General features: G+C 42.1%; 1 protein-coding gene across 11 annotated transcripts in view; it reads left to right on the top strand.

Annotated features, from left to right (window-relative positions):
• PEAK1 (pseudopodium enriched atypical kinase 1) overlaps positions 1-24,821 on the top strand; it is a 124,218-nt gene that overhangs the window by 49,383 nt on the left and 50,014 nt on the right. For 5 of the 11 annotated variants that reach the window (XM_075431619.1, XM_075431608.1, XM_075431616.1 and 2 more), the window contains exons 2-5: positions 4,510-4,680; positions 9,291-9,422; positions 14,095-14,178; positions 24,537-24,671. The gene's annotated coding sequence lies outside the window, so the exon portion shown is untranslated. The remainder of the gene's footprint in view (positions 1-4,509; positions 4,681-9,290; positions 9,423-14,094; positions 14,179-24,536; positions 24,672-24,821) is intronic. The other 6 variants (XM_075431609.1, XM_075431611.1, XM_075431613.1 and 3 more) reach the window with 6 other exon arrangements.

Genomic DNA, 24,821 nt, shown 5'->3' with positions numbered 1-24,821 from the left:
TACAGCTCTGTGAATTTATTAAGCTCAGTTTGGCTACGCTTGAAACTCTTCCAAGCTGAAATAAACTGTGTGTTTCTTTAATTTAGAAGAAGTTTGTGCTACGTGATTCATTCATAAGGATGGATGAATAATAGTACCTTCTGTCTTCTTTCTGCTAACTTTCTCCTCATATTAAATAATACTTGGTCTGTAATATGAGGCCAAAAATTAATGAATGAAAATTGCAGTAGGAAAGATGCAGCTGAGGGCCTGGATAATCCCCGGTGGTCTCAGAATTTCATAACTAGTTTCTCTTGACGTGAATGTTTGGGGCGTTTTGATGGGAGGATGAGGGTAGTTGTTTTTCCGTTTTAACCATTTCATTTCAGGCATGCCATGTTCAAAACCTTGATCTTGGCTTTTCATCTTGGTAGTGCATGGCAAGGTTTTTCATTTGGTAAGAGAAAATACATTCCCAATGCGTATACCCAAGAAGATGATGTCACTTCCAGGTACAGTTGGCAGGTTTGTGTTCTAAAAGTCAGTTTGAATACAGTGAATGGTTTCCAACTCTTTAGGATGGCTCCTACAGCTGTAAGATGTCCTGTTGTCTTTTCTGGTTAGGGTCAGCAGGAGGTGGTCACAGGATGGTAGGTAGATGTGTATTCAGAGTTTGGTTTTAAGCTGTGCCTGGATGATCAGACTACCAGAAAGGTAGCTGGTGGTTCTTCTGGGCAGAGAACCTTCTTTTCACTTCATCTCCAGAATGAAAGCAATTAATGTCGTGATTTTTTTTTTTTTTTCTCCTCTTTCTACTCTTTCCTTTTTCAATGAGAGGAGTAGTGTTCTTAGTGCACAGACTTTCATCCTACACAGTAGCCCTTTGGGATGCGTCTTCATCTTGCGGCATCAAAAGCTTTTCAAATCAGTAGCTCAGGCATAGCAAACCCTTCAAACGCATGAGTAACAGATACGTGGTTTTAAGAGTCCTTAAGTGTGAGCAAGTCATTAAGTACTTCCTTTCTCCCCATGAATCAGTTCTATTTTAAACATGCTATATTAATATCTTTAAAAGTAACAAAAGTTTTTACTTCTAAACTCTCGTTTTCTGAGTTTCTTCTCCTGTACATCTAGGAGTTTGTATGGAAAACAAAAGTGTATCTGGGAAGGCAGGCACATGCCCTGTGCTGGTGCGTTCCCTTTCTGTCTCCTGTAAGAGTGGATGTAGGCTGCCTACTGCATTTCCTCACCCAAGGAGACAATTTTGACGTGAAGAAGTTGTTACTCTCCAGAAGCAGAATGCATCACTCTTGTTACCGGATCAGCGGCTGCATAACACCGCTTTACAGTGCCGTCACCAGAGCAGCCTATGCGTGTCCAGCAGTCACTGACAGCAATATCCCCTCGCTCTTCAGAGGGAGCGCTGGAAATTCTTGTTGTCAGATCAGTGTTTGCTGTGCCAGGTGATTCCTACAGCCTCTGTGGCAAAGCTGTCACGCATGCGTTGTGTGCGGGGAGGCCTGTGAAATTTCAGTAAAGGAATTTCCAGGGTTTAATGAAATGCTTTTGTTGTTGGTATTGACCCTGTGATATTGTGTTATGCTTTGCTTATACAGTCAATTGGGAAATAATCTGTTTCCCCTCTCTTTACTATATTATGCAAAATAATAACCTAACATGCTTATTTATAATTATGTATTTTTACAGTTTGTGTCCAAGATACCAACATGCTGGTACATTAAACAGCATAAACGTTGCCAGAATCCTCCTAGCTTGGTAAATCTGATAGCCATCTGAAAGCAAAGAGCAGTTCTTACGATAAAATTCGGCCAATGTACAGAATGCTAAAGCGTCACCAGTCATTCACAGCCGATGAAGAGTTCACTTGCAGTCCACATTAATAGGAAAAATATTTCCCAGATCAGGGCTTTGTTTCCTTGTGGATTTGCTTCAGTTTTTGCCTCCTTCCACAGTCAGCACTGAGAACTTGTCCGGTGGTTTTCAAACAGAGACTTCCTCTTACTAATCTTGTAACTGGGTGCCCTTTTATTCATGGGCTGTCACTCAGAGTGACAGGACAGATAGCTCCCAGCGTTGGCAGTTGCTACAATGTAAGGGATGTTTTGCAGAAATGGCTTGTGATTCATTTGTTTAGCATTCCTCGCTCTTTGTTTTGGGAGGACAGCTTGTATGGGACTGAGTCACATGACAGCTCTTTTCATACTGAGCTTCTGCTGCCTGCAGCCTCTGCGGAGAGCCAAGGAGAAAAATGGAGAGAGGGATTTATCTCCATCTTCATTTACTCCATCCATGTTAATTGTCTAATAAATATAGAGTAGCAGCTAAAAGGATTTCATGTCATGTTTTCTCAATTAGCTTAAAATGTTGTGAATTAGTCTATAGTACCAAGCACTGAAATGTAAATAAATAGAGTGGTCAGGGTTTGATTCTTCTTTTTGAGTGATAAGTTGCATTTTTTTAAGTCAGCGTGCTGTTTGTGAGTACGATAACTTATGTATAGATTCCATACCACTTGTTGGGTTAGCGACCTTTCATTGTGCAGTGTGTTTGTGTTGGTGATAATGTTTTCTGTGGCACCTACGAAATGTAATGGCAGCTTTAAAAAACACCTAAATGAAGATGGTTTGCCAGCAGTCAGGAGCACCTGAGTAAAGCTGCGCTAGTGAATCTGTGCTGTTTCCAGGTGTGCCAGAGTTGTTGGGGTGCAATTTTGTAAGGAAGGGCAAAGCAAACTCCTTCACGAGGGGAGGAGAAATGGGGCCCATGCTCCTAGCAGCTTCTTTTAAATTGAGCTTGCTGCCTAAATCCAGAAAGTGTCCAGTACCTTGCTCTTCTAGCCAGAAAAAAAAGTCCCCCTCTGGAAGGGGTTAGAATTTTACCAAAAACACGTTGCCTTATTGGGAGACATTAAACGGGTGTTCGATGCAGCCCTTCCATGGCATGAAGCCTTTGCTGATTTCTCTGTTCTTCGGGGCGGGTTTTGATTACTTCAAAGAACTCTCTAATATGCAAAGTCTTTTGCTGTGGAGTGCGGTTCCCAAGCAGGTAAGGACTGTGGTATTCTCTCACAACTCTTTCTGGAGGCTTTGCAGGGCTCTGTTCTCCTTGCTTTTCTTCCCTTACATTGTATTTCTGCCTAATCACCATTTGCAAAAGCAGATTGGTTGGTAACTCTTGGACAGGTTGGGAGGAGAACATTAAATCTTCTTCATCCACAGTGAGCTCTTGACTTACCTCTGATATCTCCATTTAGATGATGAGCTACAAGTTGAAGTTCAAGTCTAAATTAGTGGCTATTCCTTTATCTGTCTTCAGTAGGAGGGTATTCACCCTTCTTGTTAATTCCTTTTTTAAGCACGTACTGTGTGTTTTCTGTTATGTTGGCTCTTACTCATCTCACCTGCTGCTGCTCATCTGCAAAGCTATTTCAGTATCTTCCTTTCAAATGTCCTAAAAAATTGTGGGTTTTGCGATACCTATGGCCAAGGCATTTTACGTATGCCCCTCAGCAGCTGATGATTTTGCTTGTCATGCTGATCAGTGCTGTCTTGCTGTTGTGCAGTCTGGGTATGCTCACCAGGCTAATTTCTTTTCCTAGAAGCTTTAAAGCACTTTGCTCCATATTAGCTGTGACTTTCATAATACAAATCATTTCTCTGGGCATTTTTCCAGCCACTTTGTCATCTGCAAATGTGTTCATGCTTGAAGTCACAGTCACAGAATACCAGGACAGGGTGGGGGGAAGGAGAAAATAAACCAGCCCACAAACAACAACCAAAAAGAACTAGACAGTACTGTCACCTTGAGTAACTTGAAAGACCTCTGGGAACCTTAGCGGCACGACCTGGACACTGTCAGAAAACCAACGCGTACTTCTCTGCTGCTGTATTAGGTGATGAGGGTGCGTATAAATGTCTGTGACTGCTCAGTTGTGCTGGGTTAAGGTGAAGTTATTTATTCGAGTAACTTCTGGAATGAAGTCTGGCCACCACCAACTGCTTATATGCAAACATAAGTGACATAAACCTGTGTGCTTTCATTGTGTTAAAAGATGTAATATATGTAGCTAGTTTTCTTCATTTTTTTTTCCTAGCTCATTCTTGATATTTCAGAAAGTGTAAATAAAAGCAAGAACATTTCAAAGATTGCCTGTTCTTTTACTAGGAAAAGTCCTTAATTATACTAGCTAGCTTCTCCAGGCTGTTCTTCAGTGTGCACACTCCAACCCATGCTTTTATTGCAGAGCTAGCAGTGGGGCTATAGAGCAGGTGAAATGACAAGGAGACTGCAGCAGTATGCTCCTGGGGTTCGGAAAAGGAATTTGAATGCGGAGGAGGAGGAGAGGTCTGGTGTGCCAGCTATGCAGCCAGAATTCTGAAAAGAATTCAGGTGTCGTCTTATGTGGCTCTTGTAGCGTTTAAGAGATCGGGAGATCGCCAAAGAAGGAAAACTAACAATAAGTCACATTTGAAATTTGTTTGATATAACATCATTGTCTGTCTTTTACAGAAAATGTTGCTGTCCTGACCAGTAGTCATGAAGAGGAGGGGGTGAAGCGAGTTCGTCTGGAGAAGTAGGAAGGTTTGACATTTTCAGCAGGAGTTATTGCCAGTAGCTGCAGAAGGTTTTGCAAAGCCAACCACTGGCGTTAGAATGGATGAAATGCCTCGGACTTAAACGGTAACTGATTTTTCTGACATGTTTTTATTTCCCTAGTACAGTGTCATAAGATAATTTGTATGGATTATAGAGGATACTGTTTTACTACTACCAGAGTTTAAATAAACCTTACAAGAGCCAAACACTGGATGAATTTGTAATTTTCTGAGTTTCATTTAGCAAGAAGTTGGAATTTTAGTATCTGATTGTTTACTTGGTAGTTGCAGTTTCTTCCTGAGGGTTCATCCTAGCTCTTCATCATTGAAAAACAAAATTAGATTTTAATTAGATTTTGCCATTACTCTGTTAGTAACTGTCTTCCTACCAAATGCCTAGCAAAACTGCAATTCAGAACAAGTAGAAGCATCTCTATACCTGTTTTTAGTTGAATGGTAAGTTATGTGACTTCTGAAACGTATGAAAAGATCCGCTTATGTAGTACACTATAAAGGCTGTTCATTTGTCTAGCAGTCAACATTTCGTTGAAAATCTCTTTTCTTTTTCCATTTTCTTGTATTCTTTGCTGTCCTGACTTGCTTATCCTGTTCTCTGCCCTTCATCCACTCCTAATCAGATCAGGTATGAAATATCCAAAATACTTTTATAATTGAGACCTCTACTGTGTTGTTACCAGGTCCACGTACTAGTTAGGAATACAAAAATGCACTGCTTTTCAAAGTTAGTGGGAGTCAAAAGACCCTGGTTTCTCTGAGCTATCCAATTGTAGGCTCTGTCCCTTTGTAAGAGTGGACAAAGTGTTACCAACCTCTAAAAACAGAAAGGTTCAAGAAGGGGGGGGGGGGGGATTAACACACCTTGAGTAGTCCAAGATGATGATGATTCAATGTCTTTTGAGAGAAGAGAGTAAAAGATCTTCGTGTGCTTCTCAAAGCCTCACTGAACCTGTGTACGATAGAATTTTCCTTAGTTTGGTCACACTGATGGAAAACAATAATGGAACTGCATATATCAAAAATTACCTGTCTCCATGTGTCTTCCATTTGGTGTGAATAAAAAAGGAAATCTGTATGTGTTATGGTTTTGTTTGCTATGATTTCAAAAATGTTAAGAATTCAGATTTTCAGACATTTATAATGGTTCCTTCTTGTACTACCCTCTGTTCTTGAGAGAGAACAGGTCTGGCAGTATTTTTATGTGACTTTTGGTAGAAAAATGAGTACTGCATTTCTGAATCTTACGAGTATGGCTGTTGTCCTTTACAAGTCCAGGTAAGGTATTTACGCCACCCACATATCATAGGCCATGTTAAAATTTTAGTGGGAGAACTGTTACTGCCCAAGAATAATTCTGTCCTAATTTCTCTGAGGGTTAAAGGCAGGATTTTAGAAAGTGTTCAGCATTAATGTACCTGTTCCTGTTGGAAGGCCCCAGGAAGGCTCCTTACGTCTCTTGTGAGAGCAGAGTCAGGGCAGCACTCAGGAGCCTCCCAGATGAGAGCTGACAGCTTGGCCGATGTGTCGGTTGGTCAGTAGGCCGGTGGGGTTTTTCCCTACCTCGTTTCCCATCTTTACTAGTTGTCTGGTTTGTTGCCAGAGTTGCTTGTATATTGTATTTATTTCTCCTACTGTAATGGCAACAAGGGAGGGCTTGAAGATTCCATTTATCTGCAGTGGTGACCAATGAAGCTCCAAAAGGACTTTGAAGAAAAATGTTTTTCTTCTTCTTTCAAGTTTTCAAATTTATTGTGCTCTCTTTTTAATGTTTTTTTTCTCTGTTCTTCTCCTTACCTTCTTTCTCTTTGAATGTGTGCACATATACTTCTAGACCTCTAATTCATTGACATGTCTAATGAGAACAAGGTAATGAGACAGTTCCAGTTGTCACATCTTTATTTTGCAAAAGCCGTGGAGCTGGGGCACTTTAGTGTGCTTTCGGATTTCTGTAAGACACTTGGAAGCCCAGAAATATTAGCAGCACAAGTTAAAAAGCAATACTAATTACAAGCTCTTACTCATTCTTATGAAAGAAAATATACCACCTTGGCGTGTCTTTATTCAGCAGGTTAGGAGAAGATACAAATAGTTGACAAACATCATTGTTTTACAGGAAAAAAATCTAGAAAACTGAAAGGTGATGTTTTGTTTGCTACCTTGCCCATTGCTGCCTGGCAGAGCAACTTTTTCCTTATGCGTCCGGCCTTTGTCAAAACAGCGCTAACTGTAAATCTACCAGGGATAAAGGCTTCATCTGAGGAAACGGGTTCCCATAATTGTTGCTGTATGCAAACTACTATTATTTAGCTGATAAAAGTGACAGTCGGCAGCTCTGGAACAGGAAGAGCAATGCTGCATGGAAGATTTCTCTGCTGGCACAGGAGGATCTGAACAGGCTGAGCGTCGAGGAAGCGCTGGGTGAGCTGAGCGGGAGGAGGCCTGGGAAGAGCCATGGGCTGCTGTTTTGGGCAGGTCTCCTTCCCGTTGTCAGGCGGCCTAGGTGGGGACTCGCCACGAGAACAGATTCCTGCTGTCTCTGAGAACAGCTGGAGGATGTTGCATGGGAGGTGCTCTTGGCACAGGGATTTCAGATGGGAGGGTTTTCTCTCAGCTTGAGAACACATTTTTTCCACTTGACTCACGGAGTGAAATCTAAATGAGTGATAAAATTTCTAAAAGTGGTGTCGAATTGGATAGAATAATAAAAAGTGTGTTTATCATCAGGAAGGAAGAGCAAGATAAGGGGAAAGGTTCAGTGACGAGGAAGTCACCACCTTCTCGGTAACAATGGAAGGCTGCAGGCAGCAGAACACACCTCTGTGCAGCAGCCTGTCTAGCTCTCCAGCCACAGTAACTTACCATTGGAGAGAGTTTTTCTGAAACTGTTATCAAGCCCCTCTCCCACATGCAGTACCTACACACGCTTCTGTGGGATGCTCTCCATTGAGAAGACATTATACTACAAAAGTGTTTGCATAGGTCAACTCGTCACATAGAATGCCAGCCTGTGTGTGCATGAGAGGAAACTGCCCACGAATCCCTGCAGAACCCTTTTGTTATCCCCAGGAACAACACCAGCCGTTGTTTCTTCTCTTTGGCTTGGCACGTAGAGCAAGGAAGGAACATGAAAATACTGGCACTGCAGCGGAGTCTGGTGTGATTGATGCTTACTGTAGATAAAGCTAGGTACCTGCAGAGGACAGGGAGGGGCTATTGGCTTAAATGTATTTTTAAGATAATCACCATTAAAATATTCCTTTAATGATTTTATGCTTCTGTACTGCATTCCCTTTGTGCATTTGTGAACAGTTTGCCGAACGTCAACTGCCGTACCAATTGCTTTGTACTCGCGGTTTGAAAAAGCGTTGGGAGCGCAGGTGCTGTGTTCTTTCTGCTGCTTGTCCCGAAAGGGCGGCTGCCTTTCCATCAGGGTCGCAGGAATGGGTGAACTGTGTCACTACGCCGGGGGAGAGAGAGAGGAACATTTGAACTTCAGTTATGTATCAACAAAAGAAAGATTTTAAACCCAAGATTTTTAGCTCGATCTCAAAGTAGCGAAAGATACTAAGTTCAGGAGGTGTTCGGGTTAAGGGGGTTAAGAAAGGAGTTTGTTCTTCCCCTGCACTGTAGCTTGCTAGTTTTTCAGATCTAACCAGGCTTTTTCAGTTGAGGTTTATGTGTCTGAAGGTGATGATTCAAACTGGAAACATTGACAGAATAAGCAACAGTAACATAAAAATATTTTTAAATGTCCCTACATGCAATCCTTTCCAAAGGGCAATTCTGATTTTTCACTAGCTCACATGAGTGTCCCTTTTCATGAGTGCTTATCTATGAAGTCTGTCCCATCACAGGTATGTGAAAAATACTGTCCTTGTCAGCTCATCTGATAAAAGGAGACTGAAGCTTGTGTTTGTTAAATTCATGTTGGCGTCATGGCTGTCCCTGGAAACTTCAAATAAGCAGGACAGGCAAAATGGAAAAATCATCTCATAAATTTGGAAAGCTCCAGACCAGCGCTGCTCTTCATTTTGAGCAGGCTGCTGTGTTTTACAGCAGAACAACTCTGCTACTGGGTATCAGACCATCTAGCTCTTTTTGGGGTGGGATGGCAGAGTGCTTTGTGTGGGAGCAGTGAGCTTGCAGTGGCAGGGAGGTCAGAGGCCTTGCTTATGGGGAGGTCTCTGATTTTCATTTGTTCAATATTCGTAACAAATTCACCCTCCCTGAATTTCCATCAGGTGAATCTAGTGTGGTTTACTTTGTCATTTCGTTTATCAGCTGTTCAGTTGGTGATAATTAGATTGCATTTTTCATGCTGTGTCCTTTCATTCTTCTCCAGCCTGTTATTACGTGGTGTGGTCTTGGCAAGAAACACATTCCCATTCTTTAAAAGAAAAAAAGAACACATCTCAGATCCTGCTAATTAAGAAAACGATCAATTTCTAGGGCTGAAAAAGATAATCAACACACTTGAACCTGCTGCAAGCAAGAATCATTTTGTATGAATAAGAACTTTGTTCTTGAGTTGGAAAAGATTACGTATGTAGTTGCCATAAAAAAGTAGTGAAGTGCTGTCTAGCTATTCCAGAGTTCTAGCCCACAGTATTGGTGCTATTTTTTTGCTACAACCTGTAAACCAAAGTTGTTACGTTAGCTCCGTACTCTCCCTATTAGGAAATATGATGACATGGACAGCGACATCGAGTGTACCCTCAGCAAGTTTGAAGATGACGCCAAGCTGAGTGGTACGGTCGAGACACCAGAAGGACGGGATGCCATCCAGAGGGACCTGGACAAGCTGGAGAGGTGGGCCTGTGTGAACCTCATGAGGTTCAGCAAGGGCAAGTGCAAGGTCCTACACCTGGGTCAGGGTAATCCCCGCTATCAGTACAGGCTGGGGGATGAAAGGATCGAGAGCAGCTCTGCTGAGAGGGACTTGGGGGTACTGATAGACGAAAGGCTGGACATGAGCCGGCAATGTGCGCTGGCAGCCCAGAGGGCCAACCGTGTCCTGGGCTGCATCAGGAGAAGCGTGGCCAGCAGGTCGAGAGAGGTGATTCTGCCCCTCTACTCTGCTCTGGTGAGACCTCAGCTGGAGTACTGCGTTCAGCTCTGGAGCCCTCAGCACAAGAAGGACACGGAACTGTTGGAGCGGGTCCAAAAGAGGGCTACAAAAATGATCCAAGGGCTGGAGCACCTCTCCTATGAGGAGAGGCTGAGAGAGTTGGGCTTGTTCAGCCTGGAGAAGAGAAGGCTGCGGGGAGACCTGATTGCAGCCTTTCAGTACTTAAAGGGAGCCTATAGGAAAGATGGGGACAATCTTTTTAGTAGAGACAGCAGTGACAGGACGAGGGGTAATGGTTTTAACCTAAAACAGGGTAGGTTTAGGCTGGATATAAGGAAGGAATTCTTTACAATGAGGGTGGTGAAACACTGGAACGGGTTGCCCAGAGAGGTAGTGGAGGCCCCATCCCTGGAAACATTCAAGACCAGGTTGGACAGGGCTCTGAGCAACCTGATCTAGTTAGTGGTGTCCCTGCTCGCTGTGGGGGGGTTGGACTAGGTGACCTCTAGAGGTCCCTTCTGACCCAAAACTTTCTATGATTCTATGAAATGGCATATAGGCAATTATGTAAATATCATACTTCTGGCCTGTTAGTTAATGCTAAGAGCAGAGCGATGGAATGAGAGAACAGAAAGCAGCCACATCTAAAAATACACCTGAGAAACAGGGCTAAGATAGCAGCGCAGCACGCAGGGTAAAGGAGGTTGTCTTCGCTGCTTCCAGCGCAGGTGTTCCCTTGCTATGCTCACCGCGGTGCGGATCGGAGATGCTGGAAGCCGCTAGCGTCGTGTGGAGCGCAGGCAGCCCCACTGTGCCCCTGGGCAGAGGAGAGTCCCCCCAGACCCTGCAGCGTCCACCGTGTACAGCGGGTGGCTTCAGCAACACCTCTTGCCTCACCTTTTAACACCAAATAATAGGAATATTGGAGGCTTCTCAGACTCAAAGGAGTTCTTAGCAGTTTACCCACAATGCAACTTTTCCTTTCAAACACGACTTTCCTTAACTCTCATCAGTATAACTCGCTGAAAATGCTTTCAGAAACAATTGCTGATGATGCAGAGTCTTTCTTCCTTTGTTCTTATGAAGCAGGCTTTTTCAGCCCAATCATCACTATCTTAAACAGCAACATTAGCATATATATATTTTAAGCAAAAATGCTTCATAGGTGAGTAGGTAGGGGTTTAATAGACTTCAGAATAGTTGCAAAAATACCTGGCTTGCTTTCTGCCGCAGCCATGTCTTACATGTCATTCTTTGTCTGAGTTAACCTGGGTTTTTGCTAAGCTTTTATTTTTATTCCATTGCTTTCTGTTTCTGGTAATAGAAATGCTGTGTATTCTCCAGAGAGAAACTGCGGGTTACAGTTTAACTTCTGCTGTTGTGGTGGCACTTTGTGATTTGCGTTACAGTGGCGTTTCAAAGATATTTAACAAAATTCAGACTTTTCCTACTGAAGGAGGACGTTAGGCAGTGTGCAAACATAATGGGGACTGTTTGTTTTTCAATACTAGATACGAAGGTGTGAGGACAAATAAAATACAAAATGAAAAGAATCCTTATTACAGATTCTTCAGATTCTTGCCTCCCCACCCAGATTTTTTTAAGAACACTGCAAGTATGCTACTGAGATGCGGGGTATTTTTTTCTTTTTAGCCCTACCCAGGATCTAACAGTTATCGGTTAGTTATGTGTCTCATTGCACTGTGTCTTTACCAACAACTTCTGGGGTGTATTGCTGTTTTTACAAACATCTTTACCCGGTTAAAATATTTCAAATTTTTCACAGTAGATTTATGGAATTAGTAACTAAAAATAAAAGTCATGGGAGCTACCACCTGATAAAAAGCAGGGACAGAATGTTTTCTTCTCATCAGTGTAGCACTAACTAGCTGTATGACCAGGTAGAGGGATTTGAGTCTGTCTAAAAACTCGTATTTTCAGGGAAAGGACTGCTGAAAATAGAATTGGGGAAAACAGCTTTCTCTTGTTTGTACTGGCTTCCTCTTTCACGGTTGTTTCTTGCTGCAAGTACAATTCCAGTACCTAACAATTTAAAGATGTATTTCCTTACAAGCAGAAGAAGGGATGCATTAGCAGTTTTGCCTTCCTCGAGCGCTCTCTCTGCCATCCTCTTTTGTAGTAGTTTCACAGTATGTGTATTGGCAGTCAAATCAGTATATCTGAGTTTAGGCATAGTACTGCTTGGTTTCAACATCCATAGAAAGATTACTTAGGAAGAAACACAAACCCATAAATTTCAAGATGCCATACTGTGACAGGTAAGTGTGTATTACTGTAACAATGCCTATTGGAACATGTTAGGGTTTTTTTTTTATATATTTTACATCAGTATTATGGCTTCAGTGTATTTAAGTTCAGGGCTTAGACTGGGTGAATTCACGGGTATTAAAGGGACATTAATCTAAATTTATGAGTTTGCCTTTTTAATGGAGTAAGACATTTCTTCTGCAGCTAAAGAAAGATGGCACCAAGCTCACAGAAGAAAAAATAATCTTGCCTAACTGTATATCTTGATTTTCAAGACTTAGCTGATAATATTCATTAAGCTTCATTTCAGTGATGGATACAAAAATTAACCTTGGATATCGGAGTGGTAGTGACATACTTGAGTCTTGCATGAGTCAGTATTTTGTTAATTATCTAAGTGTCACTGCAAAGAGAGCAGACTCCAGCTGGCTGTAATTAGGGCTGAATTGTTCCATGCCTTTAAGACAATTTTTATATTCATGGGATCTGCACCTTTCTGTTGCACTCATTTCCTGTAACATAAAAGTACTTGTATCTCAAACAATTAAAGGGGGCAAATAGTGAGAGAGACTGTGGAGAGAGATCTTATTAACATCCTTAGAGGTCTGACTGAGAAATATCACTGCAAGTTTAAAAAAAAAAAAAAAAGAAAAGAAAAAAAAAAAAAAAACCACCAGGAGTCATAGCCAAAAAGTGTTATTTCAGTTGATTTGAGGCAAAGGTGGATCTTTAGAAAGCACAGTGGGTTCTATAAAATCTGAAATCTGTGCTCTGTAAATCTTGGTCTTAATGAGAGACCACCAGCCGGTGTAGGAAGAAACTTGGATAGCAAATCAGGAGTGCATGTGACATAAAACAGTCAATGAAGATTCAGTAATTCAGTAGCCATGGGATACAGCACTAAAAGTGCGATATATCGCATCCAATTTGTTGAAGTAAGTCTCCTAGATTTTTTTTTTTTTTTGTCCTTGGGCTGCTGAATTACTGGCACTGCAGTCCTGGCATTCGCTTCTCTGGGTGTCCTAGCGTCGGGAAACACTCCTCGTGCTTTCTCTCCTTGGTACTGGGCTTAGCAGGCTCAGCATGACCCATGCTCTTTGCAACCTCTGTTACCAGCTTTTATTTCAACCTATGTTCAATACTAACAAGTTTTCATTGGAGAATAAATAGCCTTTTGTTTAGTTTGCATGTAAAATTACGCATTGGTATTTCAGTGGTATCTAATGTGGACAGTATATGCCAGGAGCTGTGCCAAAGAAAAAGGCAATTAAGGTCATTATTTTAAGAGCATCTGTAAATAGACAAATACTGATCCATAGTCCAGTGTGAAGTACACTAGTCTGTGTCTCGCAAACAGGTAAAACACGGTCATGGCTTTTGTGATTGAAGTGAGCCACTTGCAGTTCCCAAGGAAAACCTTTGGCCCTTGGGAGTCTGTTGGACAGAAGAGTGGTGCTAATGTAGCCCTCACAGCAGAAGCTGTGATAGACTGCTCCGCTGCTTTTAAACGACTGAAGTATTCTTTTGAAGGTGTACGTGAGCAGAATGGAAAGGTTTTATGCAGCACAGCAAGTCAGTCAATGTGAGCCCAAGAACTTCAGACCAGTATCTGTCTGGCCATGATGCCTACATAGAACTTGCTACTGTTGATCTGCGGCGATCTCTGCTGACCGCTACTCCTTGGGGTGCGGAGAGGAACAGAGCTACAACAGCTGCCTCACTGCCTCACCTAGCCATGCAGTGTTGGCCCCTCGGTGGCTCTGTTTGCTGTTCGTTGCTGATCTTCATGAGCCCATTCAACCTGCTGACCTGGCAGAAGATGGCTCTTGCTCCCCGTCGACAGGTTGATTTGCTGCGGTTTGAAAGCTGTGTCTGTTCAGAGGTGTCAGGTGAACAGCAGAGCCTGGACAAGAGAAGTGGTGAGGGTACATGAAGGCAAGCATCTTCAGCTAGTTTTCATGTGATGTCTTATTAGCATAAGGGCCTAGAGGAAGTTAAAAACAACAGTTGATAGAGGAAGGTGTACAAGTTAAATTCCTTCTTCTTTATTAGATGCAAATGGAGTATTTCTCATAGGTAGTAATGTTTGCATGTGTCTTTTAATGATTACCTTCATACCTGTCTGCATTTTCTTTTCCGGTTTAGATCTGTTCACAACAGGCATCTCCAGCAGTAGCTGTGCAGATATCTCTGAGCTGCATTTAGAAAATGTTTCTGCAGTGTGGTCGTGTAAGTGTTCCTACTCAACTTTCTGCATGTGAGCAATCATTCTTCGGTGCCATGGCATTGTTCACTGACAAACATAGGTAATTAGTCCATAAGAGCACTTCTGGTGTTGCAAATCTGAAGCATAGAGTATACACACAAGAAAATAAATTTTGTGTGCTGAAATAAACTTTTATCAATTTTATTTTGTGTACTTGATTCTTTTAATGGAGATTTAATATACGTTTTGCTGTTTAGACAAGAATGCTTTACTTAACTGCTGCTGTGAAAGTTTATATTCTCCAAGCATAGAATTTAGAATCAGAGATTCTATTTATTGACTGAAAGTGTGTCTCTTAATCATCAGTATCTAGGTAATTTCCTTGAAACTTTACGATGATGACTATGGAAAAACAGCTGAACAGATAAATTTTTGACACCTAGATCTGTATGTATGTAACTGTTTAAGCTCTAGCCATACACTAGTAAATCACACTGTGGAATCACTTACACGTGGTTTGATGTTAGTGAAGTCAGTCTAGTACCAAGCTGTGAGCAAAGGGAATTGATGACCTGTCCTCCCCCCATTCCCCCAGGCCAGCCCTTCTCCTGCCCTTAGCCTGGGCTAGCACTTAGCCAAAGGAGAGGGAGGCAAGGGGGCAGTGATCCAGCTCCTTCCCTCTCCATGTAAGTTCCCTTTCTTCTCTTTTAGTTCCCAGCAGGGGAATCTGCTGCAGGGTCCCCTAAGCACCAGTACTGGAGGCACAGCTGTGCAGTGACTTGTAACATTAAATGTACAAACTACAGAACTAGAACAGGTTTCGCTGGGTTTGTAGACCACATAGCCATGGTCTCCATTTAACATGTTTATATTTCAGTGTATTTCAGCAATCTAAAGGTGATGTGTTTCTCAAGCACGTTAAAAGGGAAATCGGTTATCATGAAAAAATGTTAAAGGTCCAATTTGCAACAAAATCCAGGAGCTCTTCAAAACTTCCTCAACTCTCCACTGTGGCTCATGAGGCGATTAACCTTACGGTGACCCTGCATGCCCACCTGCCTCACCTCCTGCAGAAGTTAAAGCATCGTGTTACAAAGATCTATGTAACTTCCAGCATGAGGGATAATGTTTGGTAATTGTTTGGTGTTGAACATTGACGGTGGCAACTGCTAACATTTTTCTGCAGCGCTGTGCCACAGCAGAGATGGCTTTCATATTGGAACGTGATTGGAGTACGCGGTAATGTTTAATGCATCATTTTAACAGGACTCTCAAACAGCCTAGTATCTTGGTATGTTATTATCGCAGACTCTCCAGTTGTTGTTTCTTATTTAAATGTCCTATCTCACTTGAGATTTAATGTAATTAGAACCAGCCTGTGGAAAAATCTTTTTCTATTATGTCTTAGCTATTGTTCCAGTCAAGAAGGTAAAGCAAATCAAACAGGATATAATGAAAATGATAAAACCATTTGCAAGGGGCATTTTTCCTGAGGGAAGTAAAAGGCAGTACCACTTTTCATTTTGTGTTGTATTTCTAAACATGGTATGTGCCTGAAATAAGTCTGCTGAGACTTGTCTGATCACCTGAGGGCAGTCAGGTGCATCTGACACAATCTGGCCTGACTGATACAAGAGGGAACCAGAAGTACCATAGCAGTAACCCCCTTCCACTGCTGATGTTGCTTTACCACCCTGTTCAGCCACCACGAGGTCGACTTGCCAGCTGAGGTATGCGTGAAGGAGTTGGGCCTACATTAAGAAGCATCTCCCTAGATGACTTTTTTTCTCTTCTAGCTATAGCATCCTCAGTGGGGAGATGTGTCCAGAGGGTAGTATCTGAAAAGATACTGCAAAGACAGGCACACCCAAGGCAGTAGCGTGACGCATGTTTCACAGATGAGCAGTGATATTCTGGTATGAAAGTGTAGGTGTAAGAACGTCAAAGGCCGAGTCTCGGTTATCTTGGACTGGCTTGGAGACAGGATTGCAGCAAGCAGGAGCTCTGCACTGGTCCTTTGCTGCCGCCTCTGCCTGTATGATTTCTGAGTTCAGATGTTGTTACTCTGCATCTTTTAGCTTTTATATTAGGTTTATAATTTTATGTCAAAGCTGTTTTGCAGTATCTTTTCTCTTTTGTGCTCAAGCCACTTGTGAACAGGCTTTTGTATTGTCAGTATGTATTACAGTAATCTATACTAATTCACAGTAGTATTGATAAACTTTAAGTCAGAGAGGCTTAATCAAGAGGCTGCATGCCATAGAGTTAGAAATGCAGTGCTTTCGAGGGGTAATGGTAGGATTTTCAGTCTTGCTATTTTAGCTCATAGCAGCTGTGGATCGGTGGATCGAGTTTCCAAGCTGCACAATGCCTTGCCATTGCAAAGCAGCTTCATTTGTTGGGTGCTGTGACGCTGGCTTCATCTTGAACAATGGGGTTTGGAGAATGCAGAGAAGTGCAGCCAGCTGAGTCTGCCTTCATACAAATGTCAGAAGCAACAGATCATCTTGGTTTTCAAAAGCTAATGACGTAGCAATTCAAATGATCAAAATTCAAATTCAAGTAATTCAAATGATCAGGAAATTATTAGTTTAGTACAGGCAAACTATTCTAAAACTTCAGATGTAATTAAAAAAAAAGAAATCTACCTGAAAAAATTATCTTGTTTGTAAGCTTCTGGTTTTGGTGCTAATTTGTAGAGCACTTGTGCACGAGTTTGTCTTTTCTGTTGCCTTCAACTGAGGAAACAGTAATTTCTTCCTCTCCCCTTCCCCCCATTCCTTTTTTGTAAAGAAATGATTAAATGCTTAGAGTACAAATGCTGCACATGCATATTTATAAGAACTTTTATAACATTTAGCAATGCAGTGCTTCACGGCTGTCTCTTTCTGAATGCACATAATAAAGTACCCATAATTTCTTTGAAGCTGCACTTGCTCTATGAATTTGATCACAGATTGGTAGGGCCTGTAGGCTCCTCGGGGCTGTAGGGCTGCAGTTGTGCTGGTGATGACAGAACACAGAGATTGTTGCGGTGTTCCTTACTTTTCTGTTGAAATGCTTGTGTTTAACAATTAATAAGAATATGTTTTTCATGCATCATTTACATTTAAGTTGCAGAAAAATTCTAGGTAGAAGTCTGTTACCTGCACTGGATGAATGCCTGATTCCCTGCATTTATGTTTTGGTCCTGGGAGAAAGTCAAATATCTTCTGCTTGAAATATTAATGCTGTAGAACAATAGAATGGTCCTGGAGCACGCTCTGCAAACCACTTTGGAGGATCCTCCTGTTACTGCAAAAAATGTTTTAGTCGCCACTTCTTCCTCTGCGCATTGTGTCTCAGCAGTAGTGCAGCCCCTGAATGCCTGGTGATGTGTATAGTGCCTCAGTGTCATGCACCCGTTTCTACAAAGCAAGTGGAAATGAGTAGCTGCTAATAGCAGTGTTTATACCCTTGGCACCTTCAAAGAATTTTGATCAGATTAAGCAAGTGAGCAGTATAAGGAGAGGAAAAAGAAGAAAGACTGAAAATAAGTGAAAGGGAGAGGGGACTAGAGTTTGTTGATTTATCAAAGCTGAAGGTAGTTTTAAAACAGGGTTTGGAATTTCCTTGCTCATAATGTTATGTATTATAACCTCTCTTCTGGATCCTCCTCCTTAAAAATAAATTGCCAGAAATTGCATGTGCTCATGTCCACAAAGTTACTATATTAATTGAAGATTTACAGTGGTTATTTAAAAGTTGGATTGTATTTTCTGTGTTGGAAGTTCCGTATTGGGACTTTGTAACTGATGTGTAGGTCTGTATAAATGCATGTATTTTGGTAAACCCTGTGCAAAAAAGACACTCCTGCAGCCACCCATACCAGCCAAAGTGCCAGAGCAATCGGCCATCGCTGCTCCTGTTCGCCACGGGCTGAGATGTTGCAGTGCGGATTTCGCATGGCGTGGTGGTGACGTGTTCCCAATGGCAGCACTGGTACAGCAGCCCCCTGGCAAAGGCGACCCGGGCGGATCGCTCCTAACACGCTGCCGGGGCAGAGCCGTGTCATCTCACGGGGAGTTGGCTGCAGTGGGTACCCAGAAGTGCCTAGCTGGGTTTGAGTGGGTCGCTGCTAGCTGTGCTCTGGCAGACTGGTTTCTAATGTCTTAAGCGTTCAGTAGGTTTGCATCTTTCACTGGGGTATGCAGGCGGCTGAAATTAATGTTCAGGGGATTCATTACTGGTATCATTTTTTCTCTTTTTACCATATTTCTCCGTTTTAAGTCCTCTTTTATCTGATCACACTCTGCTACTACGATATACACACTATACAGGTGTATTTCTAAAGAAGGTACTGTTTGTGTGACTTCGACCTCTAAACTACTGCTATGCTTAACTTTCAGACAGTGCTTTCAATCTCTTTCCCAAATGTTTTGGGCACAGCAATTTTTAGAATCACTTTCATGATCAGACAAGGAGAACCGAAAGAGACAATATCAACAAGCAGTTTACATTTCAATTCAAGTTGTGTACTTGCAGCATTACCTTTATGCCCATATACTACAGTAATAATACGGAAGGAAAAGAACACTCTCAGTTGTGCTTTAGTTCCATTTGCAAAACTTTTACGCCAGCCACCTGACACATAACCTTTGAACATGTAAGATTCACAGCTTGGTTACCACCATAAGAAAAGTGTGTCCTCACCTGAGGTCTGTCGGAGTATGTTTAGCAGCAGTAGTAATGCTGAATCTTGGTATAACAATCCAATGTTTGCATCTACAACAAAGGAAAGGTGTTGTCCACGTTGTTGTGGGATAACATCAAATCCATCCAAACAGGTTAAAAAAATTATAACTCTTGGACAATAGTAAGTACAGGAGTTTTTGAATCACTGTATTCACAGGGAAGGTTGAAACTGGGCTTCAGAAAAATTAGTTTGACAGGTCTTCCTAATTTCTTTCTTTACACTTTATTGTTAGAGTGTACAAATAAAATGTACACCAGGAAATGAATAGGCATAGAGAGCAGTAAGATTCCAGGGACCTCTGCAGACTTCCGTTTGTCTGTGGATCCTGGCATATTAAAGGTTCACAGAGATTTGAGGCAGAATTTATTTTATTGCTGTTATATAGCCTCGAACTCGTTATTCCATCACACTCTATAAAATAAAACCCCTCACTTAAGCAGTGAACTTGCTGCTAAAGATTCGTGGAGAATGCACGGGCAGTACGAGGAATTTGCTTTTTCCCTTCTTTAGCTGAGCACTGCAGGCATTAAAGATGATGTTGCCTAATTTCAGCAAGCAGCTATCTCATTATCTCTGTGAAGTCTCCCTTCTGCTCTTTCTTTCCAGTTCTTATTTCTCCAAGTTTAACAAGTAATTAAAAGAGTACGGTGGCTGAAGAGTGAAGACTGAATTTTTCCAAATGCTGTTACTTGTAAAGTGTAATACATCGCCCACACTTCCCAAGGCAGTGATTGAAGATCTCATGTAATTTGTCTTACTTGAGATTTAAGCGAAATCCGCTGCCAAGTGTTTCAAATGATCTTTGTGCATTACCATTTATCCAGTCTTCTCTGAAAAGAAAAATGTGAAAATAAGACATGGTTAATGTACCAGTCTTTCTATGTCTAGAGAACAAATTTCATGTAGGACATTAAGATGTAGGCCTACAGTCTATCTTGTGACTACACAATGCTAATTAGCATTATGAAACTGTCCTTTTGTTAATCACGTTGAATTATATCAGAGTTGGAAGACTCCTCTGCTGGAACAGAAGTGCAGTGTGTTGGGGCTGAATTGCGTTTGGCACCGTGCAGCGGGGCTGGCAGCGGAACGGCAGTCACCAGCAGCAGAGCATAAGCACCACTAAAATGGCGCAAGTGTCACTGGCTGCACACCTGCGTCCTGGCACCTGCCGAGAGGAGCTGGGAGAGCCAGAGCCCGGCGCGTCGGGTCTGCCGCAGCGGTGCCCGCTCGACACTGCCGGGTTTTGTGTCCTGCTTTGGCAGAACTGGAGCTGAACGTAAATCAGGAGACTGTAGGAAGCTGCTCTTTGCAACCAGTGTGTTCTGAGAAAGGCTGATAGGTTTTTGTGTGTCTTTCCGCTTTTCTCTTTAGTCTTCCTGTCCCTGCAATACCATATGAAAGTAAGGACATTATTTTGCTCTCTACAGAAAAAAGGAGAGAAAAATATTTCTATGTAGCAAAAATGTATCAGTATGTATTTTGAGAATCTGCATAGTGCAAGGCAGATCTGCTTCAGTTTCCCAGCATACTTCTATGCAGCAACACCGGGGCCAAGTCCTACAACTGCATACAGACATGATAAGCAGCTGATAAGTATCCTATTATTAAATGTTGTCTTTTTTTTTTTTACATACTGCCTTCTGGCATCCAGACGTAGTTCTGCTGCCTTTATTGAGTTTGACATATTGCGATTTCTATCAAAATTGAGGCTTTGGGATCACGATTAACATACTTGGATTTCAGCAAAAGCTTTTTTAAAACAGCTGACTTTTAAAAGCTGACACTTTTCTGACCGGTTGTTGTATGAGAAATGAGTTGAGTAGGGGGTACTTAAAATAGCTGTAGAAGGTGAAGTTAGTGGTGATCAGTGTTCTGGTTATGCCAAAAAACATTTCTGCAAATAGCTGTGGAAATCCAAAAAATTAAACCTTGAATCTTTATGCAAATTGCTCAGACTATTTTTTCAGTTGAATAACTGCCTGATACTATTGCAAACCAAACGACTTGCTTTTTAAAATAGCATTAAAAACGCAAATTCATTGTATTTGCAAAACCACGTGTTCTCTCTTCCTCATACCTCTTTATGCCTTCTTTCCAGATGCTGAATTTTAGTGAGCTATGAATAGGTATCTTCGTTAACAAGTATACAAAAGGCTAAATGAACTTTTAAATATAGTATGTTTTAACTTAGTTTCATATTTCGCTATGTTGTTATTAAGAAACTAGAATGATGAAAAGGCAGTACATACTGTGTGGATTAGGCCTGGCTGTAGGTGATAGGTCTGAAAGTGATTGTGAGTAGGAGGTTGTTACCGAGCTGGCATGGGAAGCTGTCTTTGTCCTAAAGCTAGTCAAGGGTTTTTTATGAGTAGTCTGAAAGAAAATATAAATAGAGAGAGCAGGAAATGTGAAAGCAGGGATACTCGCTGATTACATTGAAAAAAGGCTTGAGCAAATGATTTGTAGTTATTATGTGCAGTTGTAAACTGGGAATAAAGAGTTTAGGCCAGGCTTGCCTGACTCCACTGAGAGAAGCAAAGATCCTCGAAGGCTTGTGGAAGTCATGACCGCCCCGCTATCATGAGTTCTGGAGAACAGTTGGGACTTAAAAGGGCAGTGCCCGGGCTCCACAAGCGGAGGAATCTATTTCAAGAGTCAGAAGGGTTTGTTTCCATTGCGTTTGTCAGCGGTATGAAGCTCCAGGAACGTTGTGTTTTCTCTTGGAGAGCAACAGTCCAAGGGTGCTAATAACAATTCCCCAAAGTCACTGGTGATTAAAGGTTTGAGCAACTTGTTTTACAGAGAAGACCTGAGATCTCAGTTTGCTCGTTCCCTTTATTAAAAAGGAAAAGTAGAACCAATAGTACTTCTTAAGTATAGGGGGCAAAAGAAAGGAGTGACACTGTTGCAATTACCACCACAGTTCACCATCTGACTACCAGCTGGGATCCCATATACTGTTTATATAACCATAGCATATGCCACCATGTGTTATTAAGACAAGTTTGAGCCCGTAACCTTGAAATCTGCCATACGCATTTCTTTTTTTTCTGTGTAAATTGCAAGATTAAGTACTACAGAGAGCATGTTGTACCTTCCATGGGCCACGCTTGGGAGACCTGGCGTACACATCACCTTCTCGTGCATAGCGTCAATGAAGCAGTATTGGGAAAGAGGGGTTTAGATTCCTCGACAGTTTTCCTCATTCGATGGATACTGTCTCCTGTAGAGACCGAGTCCAGGACCACAGCAGGGAGCAGTGGGAAAAGTACTGCTACTGCCTTGCAGCTTGATGCTGCTTACGTGGGGAGTCGGTCTTGCTCTCTGTTTCTCTTAGGCCAGTTCTTGGCGTTGTTACCAGTTTAGCTCAAAATGGCGTAGCGTAGCGTGTGGCAGGAGTAAAACCTCCCTCAAGACCCTCCAAGAGGGCAGGTAATAGCAGCCTTTCGTATTTCCCTCGGGTTGGCAGTGACAGAATGTAATTGTGCTGGGCTTAGTGTGGTTTCTGTGACATCCGTTCCTGCACGGCAGTGGACTCGTAGCGGTCCTGTGTGCCGATAAGGTGTACTGTCAGCAAACCCTCCTCTGGCAGGTAAACAGTTCAAAGGAGCGCGATTCTGGTTTTGCCTTCAGATCCCTGTGGATTAGTGTTGAGTCATCTCAGCAGCAAAAGACTAGAAAATTCACATTCTGTTTTTTCTGGCTAGAATAAGCTTTGCATTTTTAGGATTCTGTCAAGCACAAGTAGCAGAATTTATGCTACTTATTTATGACATTTATATCAGTAAAGAAGAACTAAAGAAAGAATTTAAGAGTACCATATCTGAAAATAAACGTTCATGTTGATTTTTTTTTTTCCCTGTGCTAAGCTTTGTTTGTAGTGCTTCAGTTTTGTTGTTCTATACTGTGTCCTGACCCGTGAAAGCGCACTGGCTGGGTTTCAAGCTAGTTATTTTCAAGTATGATCAGTGGCCTCGTCATTACTATCAGAGTGCTGCGACCACGTGGCTGCCATCGGTGGAAGCCCAGCTCCATGGGCAGGCTGGGCCCTGGGGTGGTGGGAGCAGTGTGGGTGGGCCAGGCTGGACTCTGGGTGCCGCTGCTCGTTGCCGTAAGCCAGCTCTGGGTTGTAAGTGGCTGGGTGCAGCTGGGTGCTCCTGCTGCCCACACAGCAGAGTGGTTCTTCGGGGAGGCTTTGCCTGCGTGAAGCCGGCCTTCCCGGAAGCAGTAAGCGATTCCTTCTTTCCCTTTCCTTGTCTTACAGCGTTAGGGTGTGATTTATAGTAGTTTACATACTTGGTATGCTTAAACATTTGTCTTTGAAAATGAAGGGTATTTCTTCTCTCATGAAGTGAATTTGAGCAAATTCCCTAGCTGCAAAAAAACAGTCATTGAACGTAAAGATAAAAACTAATACAGAATTTCTATTATATTTGCTTTCTGATTCTGTCCTTGATTATATATACTGAATGACTGATTCTGCCCTCCGCCCTAGATCATGTCTTTTTTCATAGCCTAAAAAGATGGTTACTGACTGTTAGATGCCCTGTGTCTTGCTGTTGGTCCTTTTCTGTCACTATGGAGGGATACAGCTGCATCACGGAGCCCATCGCAAGGTGCCTGGAGCACTGGTGCATTGTGAACTTGAAGATTTTCCAGGGGCTGTGATACTGCTAACTCCAATAATCAGGGTAAAGAGCATGAAAACTACTGTGTTCTTCACAGTGGTCCACAGCTTAGTGTTTTAAACAAAACTTTTCTTGGGTTTTGGGTCTGTTTCCACACTGCTGGTACAAGCATACTAGGATTGTATGCTTGGTGAATCATTTACAGCGTGGGTAGTTGTATTTGGTTACACAATGGTAAATGCACTCTGGTACCAAATGTTGAAAAGCAGCAGAAGGCTCTCCATTAGCAGAAGCCTTGGTTTGTCTGTGCAAGGGAGTTCTCTGAGAGCCCATGCGCACACACTCACGGAATAGCCTCTCTTCCTCCCGCTGACTGGTACTGCTTTGCCAGCAGCAGTGTGTGGTGGGAATCTGTCCAGGGCAGTGTGCAGAGACACTACAGGGAGCACAGTCCTGGTGTTTGAGGGGGTGTTATCCTAAAAGATGGTCAGACACAACACTTAATCATCACAATAAGTAAAAAATTAATTCTTGTTTATTATGAATGCTGAAAGCATACAATTTGGGTATCTACTGATGCGTTTTCTGAATAAAATTTCATCTGTGGTGGTGCTTTTTTTCCCTAATAGCATTCTCGTCATTGGTGGCTTCCTATTTTATAGGGATGGATTCTAGGCAAAGCGTAAGGAGTACCTAAGAATGTCTGTTATGAAATGTCATTGCCGTTTTCCTTTTAACTTCAACACTAGTAAACAATAATATCTTTAACTTTCTGACTTAAAGCTCATCACTCATTTCATTGCTATGGCTTATGACTGCAGATCAGAATTTCTTGCATTCGTCATGCCTGGTAAAGTAGCTTATTGGGATGAAGAAATGACATACTAATTAGAAGCGTAGGCTGAGTGAGAATAAGCTGCTTGAACTAGCTTTGATGACCAGAAAATTACCTGTAGCTAGTTTCTCATGATTATCAAAGAGATCCTCAAATTAGAATGTCTGTCTTTGATCGTAGATGCAAGGAACGAGGCAAAAAACCTGCACCAAGTGGGAGGAGATGGTTGCTGTGGACTGGGAAACTGAAGGAGTTTTTGCAAAGGTCCAAGCCCTTTCCAGCCGCTTGCTCCATCAAGTAGCACATGAGATATCAGTATGTGGCTTATTGTTGTTTATATTTTCCACCATAAATTAGTAAAGTATGTGTCTTCAAAAGTTAAATTGTTCAGGTTAGTTGTTACATCATTCCTTTGTTAAGCTTATGCTGATTTTTCTATCTGGTAGCATGATGACATTCTAACAG

The sequence above is a fragment of the Opisthocomus hoazin genome, chromosome 10, assembly GCF_030867145.1.
Source record: "Opisthocomus hoazin isolate bOpiHoa1 chromosome 10, bOpiHoa1.hap1, whole genome shotgun sequence".
In the NCBI taxonomy this organism is placed as follows: Eukaryota; Metazoa; Chordata; class Aves; order Opisthocomiformes; family Opisthocomidae; genus Opisthocomus; species Opisthocomus hoazin.
The sequence above is the reverse complement of the archived record's forward strand: the minus strand, read 5'-3'. Positions and strand labels throughout refer to the sequence as shown.